Source organism: Lepidochelys olivacea, assembly GCF_965140295.1.
Source record: "Lepidochelys olivacea isolate rLepOli2 genome assembly, chromosome: 1".
Classification (NCBI taxonomy): Eukaryota; Metazoa; Chordata; order Testudines; family Cheloniidae; genus Lepidochelys; species Lepidochelys olivacea.
The window spans coordinates 201,545,569-201,560,666 of record NC_140411.1 but is presented as its reverse complement, the minus strand read 5'-3'; the positions used below and the strand labels follow the sequence as shown (position 1 = coordinate 201,560,666).

Genomic DNA, 15,098 nt, shown 5'->3' with positions numbered 1-15,098 from the left:
TACTTCCCAGACCAGAAAATTACCATTGCGGATGTTGAAATGCTAACAGTTATCCTTGGGGACCCAGCCTACCCCTTGCTCCCATGGCTCATGAATCCGTATACAGGCAGCCTAGACAGAAGTAAGGAGTAGTTCAACTATAGGTTGAGCAAGTGCAGAATGGTGGTAGAATGTGCATTTGGACATTTAAAAGTTCACTGGTGCTGTTTGCTGACTAGGTTAGACCTCAGCGCAACCAACTTTCCCATTGTTATTGCTGCTTGCTGGGTGCTCCATAATATATGACAGAGTAAGGGGGAGATGTTTATGGTGGGGTGGGAGGTTGAGGCAAATCGCCTGGCCACCCATTTTGAGCAGCCAGACACCAGGGCAATTAGAAGAGCACAGCTAGGTGCGCTGCGCATCAGAGAGGCTTTGAAAACCAATTTCATGACTGGCCAGGCTACGGTGTGACAGCTGTGTGGGTTTGTCCTTGCTGCAAACCCGCCCCCTTTGTTGATTTTTAATTCCCTGTAAGCCAACCACCCTCCCCTCTTTGATCACAGCTGGCAAAGGAAATAAAGTAACTATTGTTTTGAAACCATGCATGCATTCTTTCTTTATTAATTTAAAAAAAAAAGTGAGAACTGACAAGGTGGTGTGGGAGGAGGGAAGGACAAGGCCACATGGCTTATTGTAGCCATGCTACAAATCAAAACTGTTTGAACGACAGCCTTCTGTTGCTTGGGCAATCCTCTGGAGTGGAGTGGCTGGATGCCCGGAGCTCCCCACTGCGTTCTTGGGCATCTGGGTGAGGAGGATATGGAACTTGGGGAGGAGGGCAGGCAGTTATACAATGGATGCAGTGGGGGTCTGTGCTCTTGTTGGCTTTCCTGCAGCTCCAACAGACGCTTCATCATGTCCGTTTGCTCCCCTATTGCTCTCAGCCTCAACATTGCCTCCGCTCTTTGCACTCACTTAATGCTTTCCTGGCCTCTGCCACTGAATGCCTCCATGGATTAAGCTGTGCCCTATCAGTGCAGGAGGACTGCATGAGCTTGGAAAACATGTCATCATGAGTGTTGTTTTTTTCACCTTCTAATCTGCGATAACCTCAGAGACAGAGATGATAGGGGGAGCATAGAAACATTTGCACCTGGGGGGAGATAAAAAGGGAGAGTAAAATTTAAGATGGTACATTTCTGAGAACAAAAGGGAGACTCTTTCACAGTGAATCAAGCAATTCACAGCAGACAGCACGTGTGCTTTTTAGATACAAGGTTGCATTTTGCCTTTTATATTGGGTGCCTCTCGGAATGGTGGCACATCACTAATGGCTGGGTAACAGAATTTGGTTTCCAGGCAGCCATGGTAAGCCTTTTGGTATGTGGGGTTGGCTCCTTACACCTTCATAACATGTGGGAATGGTTTCAAACTGCAGCGCCATTCTTTCCTATAGCAAGCTATTCTCTGGGATGATCCCTTCACCTCATCCCATGGCTATTCTCCGGGATGATCCCTTTTAGCCAAGCACAAACAATCCAGCATGAAAGGGGAATTTTTGTAAGGGAATAGTAAAAGGACCCTGATTTCAACCAGGTGACCATGAATGATATCACTCTCCTAAGGCTAACACAGAAAGATAAAGACCGAATGTTGCTTGAATGAGACCAAAACCCAGGACCATTTGCTGCCATGCTTTGTGTTGCAATGATTCCAGACTACTTGCTACTGGCTTGGCGTGGTAAAGTGTCCTACTGTGGAGGACGAAATAAGGCAGCCCTCCTCAGAAACCTTCTGCAAAAGCTTTCAGAGTACCTCCATGAGCGCTTCATAGAGATGTCCCTGGAGGATTCCCGTTCCATCCTTAGACACGTTAACAGACTTTTTCAGTAGCTGTATTGGCTGCAAATGCATCCCACGTCTTCAGGGCAAATCAGACATTAAACACTAATGCTTTTAAACCCTGTACTGTAGTTACAAATGTGCACTCAACAGAACTGCCTTCTCTGGCTTCAGGGTCAGGGATCCTGCCTTGGGAGGGTATTGGCTGCAGGGTGATGAAAAGGTCCTGGCTGCCGGGGAGAACAGATTCACCACTTGCCTGCTGTGCATTCTCCTCCTCCTCCTCTTCCTCATCCACAAAATCCTCCTCCTTGTTGCGTGAGACCTCCCCCCTTGCAGGTGTCCACGGACAGTGGTGGGGTAGTGGTAGGGTCCTGCCCTAGAATGCCATGTGGTTGATCATAGAAGCGGCATGTATGGGGTTCTGACCCAGAGTGACTGTTTGCCTCCTTTGTCTTTTGGTAGGCTTGCCTGAGCTCCTTGACTTTCATGTGGCACTGCTGTGTGTCCCTGTTGTAGCCTCTCTCCACCATGTCCTGTGCAATTTTAGCATATATATTAGCATTTCTTCTTTTTGATCGGCGTTCGGCCTGCACAGATTCTTCTCCCCATACAGCAATCAGATCCAGTGTCTCCCGTTTGGTCCATGCTGGAACTCGTTTGTGATTCTGGAGGGACTGCATGGTCACCTGTACTGCTGAGCTTGCCACGCTGACCAAACAGGAAATGAAATTCAAAATTTCCCCGGGGCTTTTTCTGGGCACCTGGCTAGTGCTAGTTCAAAGTGTTGTCCAGAGTGGTCACATTGGAGCACTCTGGGATAGCTCCCAGAGGCCAATACCGTCGAATTGTGTCTGCACTATCCCAAATTCGACTCAGCAAGGTCGATTTTAGTGCTACTCCCCTTGCTGGGGAGGGGTACAGAAGTCGATTTTAAGAGCCCTTTAGGTCAACGGAACAGGGTTGGTTGTGTAGACACATTCATTTTAAAATTGACCTAACGTGGCTAATTTTGACCTAACCCCCTAGTGTAGACCAGGGATGAGTTGAAAGAAAAAGGCTATAGGGATAGGTGAAGGTGTGGTGAATGGACGTCTAGCTAGATGGCACTAGAGCACATGTCTATGTTTGTCAGAGCCAGATGTGTGTGTGGGGGGGGAGGGAATACAAAACTTTGTTTGGTTAGAGGCTTCTATTTAGGCACCTAGCCTTTAAGAACTGGTTTCAATTGTCATAAATAAAGGTCCAAACTGAAAAAAACCCCAACCTTAAAATAGTGTTTCTGTGAGGTTGATAATGTGCAATAGTAATTTGGAGAGTACCTTTCCAAAATCATCTGAATTAAATGCACAGGGTTGGCTGCATAGGACAGTGTAATAATTTGCAAGTTACAGAAAATGTGTTTGGACTGTTAGTTTGAAAACTATGTTTTTAAAAGAATGTAAGTGGCTTACACACCCACAGAAGATGTTGTTGTTCATTTAGTATTTGTATTACCGTAGCACCTAGGAGCTCCCATTATGGACCAGTACCCCATTGTGCTAGGTGCTATACAAACACTGAGCAAAAAGAAGGTCCCTGCCCCCTCAAAGATCTCTCCTTCTTACAGGGAAGAGTGCTGCCCCCTCTGTCATCAAAACCACTTTCCACAGCACCCATTCATATTCTGACTTAGCACCACCCTGGTTTAGGGTTGCCAGGTGTCCGGTTTTCAACTGGAAAACCCGGTTGAAAAGGGACCCTGGCAGCTCTAGTCAGCACTGCTTACCGGGCCATTAAAACTCCGGCTGGTGGTGCAGCAGAGCTGGCAGGCTCCCTGCCTGGCTCTGCACGACTCCCAGGAAGCAGCCAGGAAGGCTCCATGCATTGCCCCAACCCTGAGTGCCAGCTCTGCAGCTCCCATTGGTTGGGAACCACAGCCAATGGGAGTGGCGGGGGCGGTGCCAGCGAGTGGGGGCAGCTCATGGAACCCCCTGGCTGTGCCTCCACCTAGGAGCCAGAGGGACATGTTGCCACTTCCCCAGAGCCACCTGAGGTCAGCACCGTCCAGAGCCCTCACCCCCTCCCGCACCCCAAACCCCTGCCCCCTTCTGCACCCTGAACCCCTCATTTCTGGCCCCATCCTGGAGCTCACACCACCAGCCCAGAGCCCTCACCCCCTCCTGCACCCCAACCCTCATCTCCAGCCCGGAGCCTCCTCCTCCTAAACCCTCATCCCCAGCCCCACCCCAGAGTCTGCACCCCCAGTTGGAGCCCTCACCCCATACCGCACCCCAACCCTCTGCCCCAGCCCAGTGAAAATGAGTGAGGGTAGGGGAGATTGAGGGACTGAGGGAGGGGGGATGGAGTGAGCAGGGGCAGGGCCTTGGAGAAGGGCAGAACAGGGGCAGGGCAAGGGTATTCGGTTTTCTGCAATTAGAAAGTTGGCAACCCTACCCTGGTTAGGTGGTAAAGTCTGACACAAGCACCCTTCAAGGTGCTACAATAGCATAGACCAAGTGTAATGCTCAGTCCCTGGTTGGGTCATTAGCAGCAGGGCATGAGCCTGGGGCCTCTGGTTTTTAAAGCATGATCCCCTACTGCCTGAGCTAAAAGATCCAGTTCTGTTAGCCTAGGCTGTAGCAGGCTCATCTACCTCTGTATTAGAGCAGAATTTCCATTATTTTTTATCCCCATTTTCCCATAGATAATTCCACATCCATTCCCTATATATGTGGCCCAGCCAGCACTGTCATGCCACACTATATGGGCCTGGGTTACACATTCCCCTGGCTGGGAAAGATGTACTCCATCTGTCCTCTTCTCCCTGTGTCCATCTCTCCTCCTCTATCTTTGTGGATTTCTCCATTACTACTTCAGAGATGTTTTCACCATGTTGTACAGAGGTGTGGACTTCAAATTGTCCAGGGTAGCAAAAGTCCAACTCAGAGAGTTACCGTTTTCTAAACAATTTTATGTATCGAAGGGAGGCAGACTGAATTAGTCCAACCCAAAAGGACTACTGCTACTTGCCAAGGACTGTGGTGAGATCATGACTAGTAAACAAGAGGAGAAGGGTATTGGAAATGAATGGACCAAAATGGCTTTTTTAAAATGACAATAATAAGCCAAAACGAATGGACACATGAAATTAAAATTGGATGAGCTCTGTTCAAAATCTAGGCTCCTGCTGAACTGGGGAGAGGGAGGGCATTTTAAAGATCCTCCTCTTGTGACTTAGGAAAGTGGAAATCAATAGGCAACAGCTAATCTCTTGGCACTTTTAAGCTCTCCCTTTCTTTCAAATACCAGGTCACTGACAGACTCTATTCCTGTAAGCGGCAGGCTGAAAATAATACTTGATGCCCTCCTAAAGCTGGTGCTTTGAGAGCTGAGGCAGAAGGGAGTTGAGTTAAACAGCTGGAGGGACACAAACAGCATAGATCCAGTGGGTGCCCACCAAGCTCCCAGTGTGACAAGGCTCTTGTGGGGCCATCACATGTTGCATCCTCATCCCGTTCAACAGGGGTGGTTGCAGTCTCTACTGTAAAAAAAATTCAAGCATTGCAAGCCCTGGTTTCATTGGAGTCTGTGTAATACATTCTACTTGTAAAGCAACTTGGCATTTCTCTGTATTCAACCTGCTGCTGCTGGGTTTCTGTTCTGCAGAAACCCATAGCTACTAGCACTGTGTTGGTTGATCCATGCCTGCCGCATGCACTGTGGTGAACAGAAAGTGGTGGACTGAGCCGTTAGAAAGTGTGTGTAAATAAAGCCTTGCCTAGTCTCAGGAATAGTCCCATTTTAGCACTGGGGGTGACTCCTAAATATAAACCAGGGCAAGCCAAGCAGGGGCAAACCTCAGTTAGTTCAATCATCAAACCCATGCATGCCTTTGTCTTTCTAGAGGGGTCAGCACCTCTCCAGTGACACCAATTGTTGCCTGCTGATTGCTCATTATGGGTCTATTCTTGAGTATAGACAAGGTCTATGAGTGCCCTTTTACAGATACACAGACGAGGACCGAGCACTGTATGTGGTAGGGATACCTGTGAGATCAGTTGTATTGGTGATGCCTCCTTGACCACTTCACAAACAGGTCTCTGGGTAGCAGATTCAACTGCAAGGCCAAGGTCCAAATGGGGGGTGGAGATGGAACAATCCTCTCAACTGTAGTGGCTGTCCCTAAAGGTCAGTGTTGAGGCATGTGAGCACGGTGGTGTGGAGAAGCTAGCACTGCTGTTGCCCATGCTGTACACAATCTGGGAAGAAACAGGGGACTTTAATCTTATTTATTGGCATTTATTCTCCACTTCCTTATACCAGAACAATTCCGCTTACTTCAGTGGGTTTGCTCCTGATTTATGCTGTTGTAGGTGAGAGGAGAATCAGGTGCCCATATTTTATTTTTCTGGGTTTGGAGACTAAAGCCTTCTGTTTATCCATGTAACAGCTTCAAAACAGGCATCCATATAAACTACCCCAACATTGTCCCCTGCCTATGTGACTCATCCCTGTGCTACAGTTTAATTCTTGACAAAACTCATTTATGGTTTGTGCGGAAAACTAAAAGCTGCCTTGGAAAGATTCTCTCTGCTTTTAGTGCGCAAAAGCAAGACACAAGTAGTAATTCTTCCACTGTGCTCAGCACTGATGAGGCCTTAACTGAAGTACTGTGTCCAGTTCTGGGCAGCACACTTCAGGAAAGATGTTGACAAAAGGGAGAAAGTCCAGAGGAGAGCAAGAAAATTGAGTAAAGGTCTAGAAAACATGACCTCTGAGGAAAAATTGAAAAAATTGGGTTTGTTTAGTCTGGAGAAGAAAAGGCTTGGGAGTGGGAGGCAAGATAATTGTCTTCAGGTGTGTAACAAGTTGTTATAAAGCAGGGGTGACCAAACGTACTGACCTCTGAGCTGCATACAGCAATCTTCAGAAGTTCAAGAGCCAGGGCATGCCTGCTGGAGCTCAGGGCTTCAGTCCTGCGGGAAACACCTGCTGGGGCTTGGGGCTTCAGCCCTGCAGGGCGGGGCAGGGTCTCAGGGCTTCAGCCCCATGGACGGTGCCTGCCTAGGTTCAGGGCTTCAGCCCTGCTCCTGCTCCTGCCCCTTGATTTTTGCCAGGGTTTGCTGGCTCCACTTGGTCACATAATGCTGTTAGCTCCCTCCCTGCATGGCAGCTGCTGGAGCCAGCAAGCTGGGAGCTGCAGCCATTACTCCTGGGGGTATTCTGCACCACTGCACATGTGCAGAATTTATATGCCTTGCAGATTTCTTTGCTTCCCTGCAGAAAAATGACTTTCTGATGGGGAAACAAAGGGAAGGCACAAGAGTGGTCATGTGGGGTGGGAGACGGGCCTGGGGAAGACCTGGCTGGTGGCTCCTAACCTGTGCTGGGCTCAGCTGCTAGTCCCAGCTGGGCTGGGGAGGACAGGACTTCCTCTTCTTCTGCACAGCATCCAGGGCTGTGTCAGACCCACCCTAAGATTTCTCCCCAGCTTCAGGAAGCTCTGCAAACTCTCTCCCACCCTCCCCACTTCCTGCATCCATCGCTCCTCAGCTGCATGGGGAGGGATCCCTGTACAGGGAGCAGCACCCAAATGTGCCCAACCTCTGTGCATCCAGACCCCCTTATACCCAGACCCTTCTGCTGAGCCTCAGCCCCCACACTCAGAACCCCTTTTGATGAGCCCCACTCCCCCTGCACCTGGACCACCCCAACGAGCCACCCACACCTGGATCCCCACCCCACCGAGCCCCAACCAGCTGCACCTGGATCCCCACCCTACTGAGCCACACTCCCCCAGTATCTGGACCCCCCACTGAGCCCCCACAACCAGACCCCCATGCTGAGCTCTATTCCTCCCCACACACCCAGAACCCCCTCGTTAGCCCCAACCACCTTCACCTGGATTTCCCTATAGAGTCCCATTACCATTGCACCCAGAACCCCCCAGCAAGCCCCTGTGCATCCTGATCCCACACTGAGCCACCCGCACCCAAATTGCCCCACAAGGAACCCTCTCAACCCACAGCTGGATCCCCCCACACTAAGCCCCTCCACACTTGGATCCTGTCTTGCTGAGCCTGCCCGCCCACACCTGGTGCACCTGGCATGGAGGGGCAGGCCCCTGGGATGTTTCTGGGGCAGCACTGTGTCAGGGTTGGGTGCAGCCTCATAGCTGAGTCTGTGTCCTGGGGGGTGAGTGGGACAGTGATCTCCCACCTCTGGGCAGCCAGTGGCCTGTGCACTCCAGTGCTATGGTGGAGCTTCCCCATTTATTTGACAAATAAAATTTTCAGAATTTTAAAATATTGTGCGCAGAATTTTTAAAGTTTTGACGCAGAATCCCCTCAGGAGTAAGCCATGAGGAGAGGCAGCCGCAAACAGCTGGGAGCTGCAGGAAGAGCCGCTGCTTTTGCTGCTGCCTATCCCCATGGAGCTAAAGCAGCGGTGCCTCCCTGCAGCTCCCAGCTGTTTGCTGCTGCCTCTTCACACAGAGTTTACACCTGGGAGCTGTAGGGAGGGGCCGCTGAGGGTAAGAGGGGTGTGAGTGTCGGGGGGGGGGGCTGAACCTTTAAATTGTGCCCCCACACTCTCAGCAGGTACCAGTCGTCTCTGACAGAAGACCTTAGTGCCACCACAAGGCAGAAGCCCTGAGGTCCCTCCCCACCCCATCTGGTAGGCAGAGAATGAGGGAGGTCTGGGGGGGCTCTGCAAGCTGCACTTTAACTGTAGAAGAGCCTCATGCAGCTCACGAGCCGCGGTTTGGCTGCCCCTGTTATAAAGGAGGAGAGTGATAAATTGTCCTCCTTAGACACTGAGGACAGGACAAGAAGTAATGGACTTAAATTGCAGCTTTAGGTTAGCCATTAGAAAAAACTTCCCCAACTGTCAGGGTAGTTAAACACTGGAATAAATTACTTAGGGATGCTGTGGAATCTCCATCATTAGAGATTTTTAAGGACAGGTAAGACAAAACCTGTCAGGGATGGTCTAGATAATACTTAATCCTGCCATGAGTGCAGGGGACTGGACTGGATGACCTGCCAAGGTCCCTTCCAGTCCTACATTTCTAGGATTTCCCATGTAATCTGAGTTTGGAAATTGCAAATCTAAAGAGCTCTGCAGTGGCTCAGAACTCATTTAGTTTCATTATCTTCATTTCCCTAAACACCCTTCTGGGCTGTGATCAAATGCCAAGGCTTTTTCCTGCTGAAGCTCACTGCTGAACTCCATACTGACATTTGTCAGCTTTAACTAGTTCCTTACCCCCATGTTTTTTCTGTCATTTCAACAAGCACTGGCCTGCATAGCATAGAATGAACAGATTCTTTGTGAGGATCTGCTAGTGTGTATTAAACTCTTGTCAGTGTTACTGTCACCCAGAAGCCGCCTTCGATGGAAGAGAACTCTTATTGAACAAAAGATCCTAGTTCCGCAGCACCAAGGTTAGTTGATCTATTTGGATCTTTTCTCCTCCCGCCTCTTCCTCTGAAGGAAAAGGAAAACCTATGGGTCAAATCCAGACCTGCTGAGAGTGCATGCAACCCCACTGAAATCAGTGGGTTTGCAAACTGTCCAGCAGAAATGTTAAAAATTGGGGTGGATAGGTAGTCTTAAATTGCCTTTGCTCTTCTCCCAGTTCTGGGGCCAATCTGGATGCTCACACTATCTGACAAACACACAAATGTTTTTGCTACCAGCCTCATTCTCGCAGATTCACTCCCTGACACTCTCATTCACATGGAACTCACACTTTGGGTATGTCTACACAGCGAATGCTGTGCACAGACCAGCTTACCCCCACTCGCTTGAATCCCTCTAGCCCGAGTAACAAGAGCAGTGAACACAGCATAGTGCAGGCTCCAGAGTGGGCTAGCAAGCTGAGGACATACTCAGGCTCCATGCTGGGCTTGTATTACCAGCCCTGAAGCCCACACTGCTCTGTTTTCACTGCCGTTGTTACCTATGCTAACTGGATTCCAGTGAGTGCGGGCAGGCTAACCCAGGCACAGCTTGTGCTGTTAGAGATTTCCTTTCACTCTCACCCCCAGCTATGCTTTGACACTCCTCACCGTCTTTCTCTCCTCTGAACATGCACACTCACTCGTTCACAGACACTCCCAGTAAGCGCCCAGAGGCTGACACTGACTCACTCCCTTGGGGCAAACACTAGACACACAGTGGCCAATCATTTTAGCAGTTTTCCTAGTTCCCCTTTGACTCAGTGGGAGATTGGGGGGCACTGGTGGGAGGGGAGGAGTGCAGAACTATTTCATCAGTGGCAACAGGACACCTTTCATCCTGGTTAGTTTTGTTACTGGAGAGATGAGTTCAGAGGAGTTCAGCGCGGGAGCTTGGGGTCGTTCTATAGAGACAGTGATTGCTTGCCTCCATTCGGATCCCAGTGAGGTTTGGGTTTGGAACCCCAACAAAGAACAGGATATTTGAATCAGAGATCTGGGTTTGGGCCTGTCCCTAGATAGTCTAGGACAACAGTTCTCCTCATTTTCCACAGTGGGACCCTATGTTGTAACAGAAAAAGTTTTGTGGCCTCCCTCTGAGCTAGCCATAAAGAGAAAGAGAGTGGATGTGCCCCTCGACCCACTGGGCCTGCTTGTGACCTCGAGACTGAGAGGTTGTTCTCTAAAATGATATTTACTTTTCTGAGCAAGATGAAGCTAAGGGGAAAGACTCTCCTGCACAGAAGCCCATTTTCAGTTTGTCAAGGTGTGGCTGAGCCAGATTTCATCCATTTGCTGTTTCCACTGCTGAAAGGTCAGCCTTTTTCATCAGAGAGTAAAATCCTGGCCCCAAACAAATTAATGGGAGTTCTGCCATTGAGTGCAAGACAGACAGGATTTCACCCATAATCTCTTATGTTGTTAAAGTGCATCTCATCTCAGAGTAACCCAAAGCACTTTAGACACTCTACCCACACAGGAATCATCTAACCTTCCAGGGAAATGTAGCCACCTCTGGGGTGAAGATTGACATTCACCAGAGACATTTGTCCAAGGACACCAGGCAAGTCCATATTCTTATAAAATTGTCATTGCATGATCTTATTTTTTAAGTTTTCTGTCCAGAAGAGCCATACCAAGTAAGCAACCCAGAACTCCTTTTACTTACCTCAGAAGGCCAAGGAGCTGAGTCAACCCTGGAATCAGATGCCTGGCTTTAAGAAGCCAATTATTGCTACTCATCTATGCAGACAATTATATGGCCTTCAGCACGCTGTGGTACCTGAACACCTCACAATCATTAATGGATTTTGGACTCACAACATCCGTGTGAAGTAATATCCTGATTATTTGCATGTGAGGCATGGGATGGCTTAAGTGACTCTCCCATGGTGATGCAGGAAGTCTGTGGTACACTTGCAAATTGGAGCCAGCTCTCCTGAGGCCCAGTCTAGCTCCCGTCTACTAAAACATCTTTCTTACCCGAATTCAAACTGGATGCTAAGACCTTGTTTCCATGCCTGTTGCTAGACACCACAACTCAAGGAAAATCTGGGAAGAAGCGAAGGAGTCAACCCATCATGTCACCTCTTCTTGCTTAGCCTTCAACTGTATGTTACAGGGAAGCCCAAGCTTCATGGCACTGACGGCCACATTGGCAACTTGCCAGGCCTCCCCACTAAATGATCTGTTATAGGTGTCTGTAGTGCACTCATCAGCAGGGTGTCTGAGAGCCTAATTTGGCTTGAAAATCTATAGGATGTTGTTTGAGTAAAAAACAAAAAACAAAACTACACAGTTGTATTTGCTTATGCTTGTATCTTCCTCCCCCCAGGAGTAGGACATGCTGGTTGGTTGAATCCTCCAGCAATAAGCATTGCAGTGAGACAGGTTTAACCCTCACTCTAAAGCTATAGGAAGAATTCTGCTGCAGGCTGCATGCTAGGATTCTATGGACCACATTTGGCTCTGAGGGCACTCCGTGGCTCAGGCATCTTGGACCACTGACCAGGTATTAACAGACATCTGTTAAAAGCCTGGAAAGTAGGACATCAGAGGGCAGTGGAGGAGAGCCCTCCAGGGATAACCTATGAGGCAGACAGAAAAAGTTACATCTATCCAGTGAGCCAGTTCCCCTCCCGACTTTAAATAACAGGCTCCATCGTCTCTGAAAAAGAGCTGTCTTTGCAAACAGGCACCAGGGTGAGGTTTGGCCAAGTGGAAAAACTGCCGTCTTGAGCAGGAGATGCCAAGTGCAAAGGGCAACGTTGGCTTGATGAGCAGGGCAGAGCTTGAGCACCAGTTTACATGAACCAAATTTCCATGTTTCTAGTGCAACAAGCAAAGTAGCTAATGTCTCTAACGTGGCGGTAATCCAGGGTAAGAAGCAAGCCAAAGCAAATCCAGGCAGTCCTCCAGCAGGATGGTTTACATTCAAAAGTTGAACTAATTCTTTAAGGGAGAACAAGAGACTAATCTGAGGAACTGCTCTGCAAACATCAATAGAGCTCCAACTGGTATTGACGTCCCGCCTGATTTATATTATATTTTATATTCGCACCTAATGGCCCTATTGAAGGATGAGGATCCCATTGCGGTAACATCATGTTGTCAATATGAACACCTAGCATTTACACAGCATTTCTCATCCTTGTATACTTTGCTATGTATATACAGGGCACATTTCATCCACCATTGAAATGCAGCCACCTCTGGGGTAAAAGCTGGTAGTTGTTTAACAGCACAACAGTAGTTTAGGACAGGAAGTGAGGAAGGGTGGTGTATTTAACAAACAGGTCAGGTGGAGTTCTGAGTTAGGCAGAATGCAATCAGCCTGCAGTGAGGGATGCCCCAGGGATGCATAGGCAGATAATAGCTAAGTTTGAATATGGCTACAACCCTGGGGCAAACATCTCTACTATTGGAAATAGTGCCAAGGCCAGGAACTTAGTTTTCTATCTCCTCTAATAGATGGCACCTCCACCAGCACAGTAACATTGAACAGGAGGCTGCTGGTGCACTGGTTCAGGACTGCCAAGACAGAATAGCATCACCTACCATCCTACATCATCATCAGCACCATCTTCTACAACATTTACAGTATTGTATATATTCAACTGAATCCTCCCATCGAAGCTATGGCCCAGTTCACTGACGCTTATTTGGGTAGATCTGATTGGATCCCCGCTCCAGGTGGTACCAGTAAACCCCTATCAGTAGTTAGCTGCTCCTTTTTATAAAGAAAGGGACAGATCACCCGTTTTGCCCCACTTTGGAACCACTAGTGGTTCACTCCTGTAAGACAAACTATAAGTCTTTCAAGTCATAGTTTATCCATTAGGGGCATCCAGCCCAAAGACATCACCCCAGCAAGAGGCTTCCCCAGCATTATCCATAGGGAGAAGATGAGTTTTTCTTTTGTTGTGTTTAGGAGAAGTTGGTTGGGGAAATATATTAGTAGCCTTAGTCCAATGGAGAGGTAACCACATTCTAAAAATAAGGTTGTAACTTGATATTGCATTGCTAGCAGCCTCAGCAGGGAGATCAAGAGGTGAATCTGGTTGGAGAGTGAACTCCCATCTCGCCCCATGAGTTCCTGTAGGTGATGGGAAAGAATCTGGGGGCAGGGAAGAGGGGAGAACAGTCTCCCCTCTTTTGCTAAAATCAGAAGGAAGCTTCCCTTTTTCTCCTTTGCTGATCTAAGCCAGGCTCCCCATACAGTGCCCCCTCCTTCTTGGTAGGCTTGGGGAGAGCTGCCTTACCTGTTTCAGAAAGCAGGACATCAAATCAATCCAGGCAATTTAATTAGGCTTCACTCAAACTACATAATAAGGAAGTGTCTATATCAATGAAAATCTACTCTGCAGGCTATTTTTTGAACTAGGTACTCCTATTTCACAGGGGACATTAAACAGGGATATTTTTAAGTACCCAGACACAAGTCTGGTTATTTCCATGGATGGTGGTTTCCCGTTACATATGCTACAGCAGCCTGTAAATGATTGCCTGCTCTGTGGTGTTTTGCCAGGGCCAATGTTGACGTGTTCAACTATGCAGCACTTGCCTTCTTTAATGTAGAGCTGGTATGGTGAGTAATGGAAAGAAAAACTGCAGAAGAGATCTTGTTTCTGCCTCCAGGCTGAGCAGGTCAGGGTAGGGTGTGTGTGTGAGAGAGAGAACAGAGTTGGATAAATTTAGAGGGAGGGAGAGGGGACCACAGCAGGGATATACTGGGGAGGGAAAATATTGAGGGGGAGGAATGGGGTGAGATCTGATCAATGTGAGAAGAAAGGCCTAGTAATGGGCAAAGAGGTCAGCAATAGTGGAGAGAAAGGAAGATGGGGTAGAAATTGGGATCAAGAGAGGAGAAAGGACAGGAGAAAACAGAGAAGAGGCTCATGCAAAGGACTAGGAGGCAGATGAGCTTCTAGCTCTGCTACTGACATGCTGTGTGACATTGGGGGCAAGTCATTTCATCTCTCTGTGCTGCAGTTTCCCCCCTCTGTAAGATAGGGCTAATGTGACTTCACAAGTAGGTGGGAACACCTCAAGATCCTTGGACGGTAGGTGCTGTATAAGGACAAAATATTATTGTGAATACAGTATTGGTTAGAGACGGGGTGATAGGCTGATTCAGAAAAAAGGCACTCACCTCTGTGAAATATGTCATACAAGGAGCTCTGCAGAACTTGGCAGCTCTGCTTTGGCGAGTGTTGTGAAGAGGAACAGTGGAGCTCCCCAGCCAAAGAACAGACATTCAGTGTAAGTCAATAAGGTCTACTGTGATGATGATGGTTTATTATGGTAGGGCCTAGAGGCTCCATTTAAGGATCAGGGCCCCCATTGTTCTAGGCCAGGGGTGGGCAAACTTTTTGGCCCGAGGGCCAAATGAGGTTGCGAAACTGTATGGAGGGCTGGGTGGGGAAGGCTGTGATCCCCAAACAGGCTGGCCCCTGCCCCCAATTTGCCCCCTCCCACTTCCCACCCCCTGACTGCCCCCCTCAGAACCCTCCACCCATCCAACTGCCCCCCTGCTCCTTGTCTCCTGACCTCCCCCTCCCGGGACTCCCCTGCCTCTGAACGCCCCCCCTGGGGACCCCACCACCTATCCAACCCCCCCCACTCCCTGTCCCCTGACAACCACTATCCACACCTCCACCCCCTGACAGGCCCCATGGGACTCCCACGCCTATCCAACTCTCCCGTCCCCTGACCGCCCCACCCCGGAACCTCTGCCCCCATCCAACCACCCCATGCTCCCTGTCCCCTGACTGCCCACTGGGACTCCCTGCCCCTTATCCAACCCCCAACACCCCCGCTCCCCACCCCCTT

At 49.0% G+C, this 15,098-nt stretch overlaps 1 long non-coding RNA gene across 1 annotated transcript; it reads right to left on the bottom strand.

Annotated features, from left to right (window-relative positions):
* Positions 1-619: 619 nt before the first annotated feature.
* Positions 620-14,489, bottom strand: LOC311519138. Its single transcript, XR_014711210.1, has 3 exons — positions 14,419-14,489; positions 5,853-6,065; positions 620-1,135 (listed from the first exon to the last, which is right to left on the bottom strand). It is a non-coding gene; the product is annotated as an uncharacterized lncRNA (long non-coding RNA).
* Between the last annotated feature and the right edge of the window lie 609 nt (positions 14,490-15,098).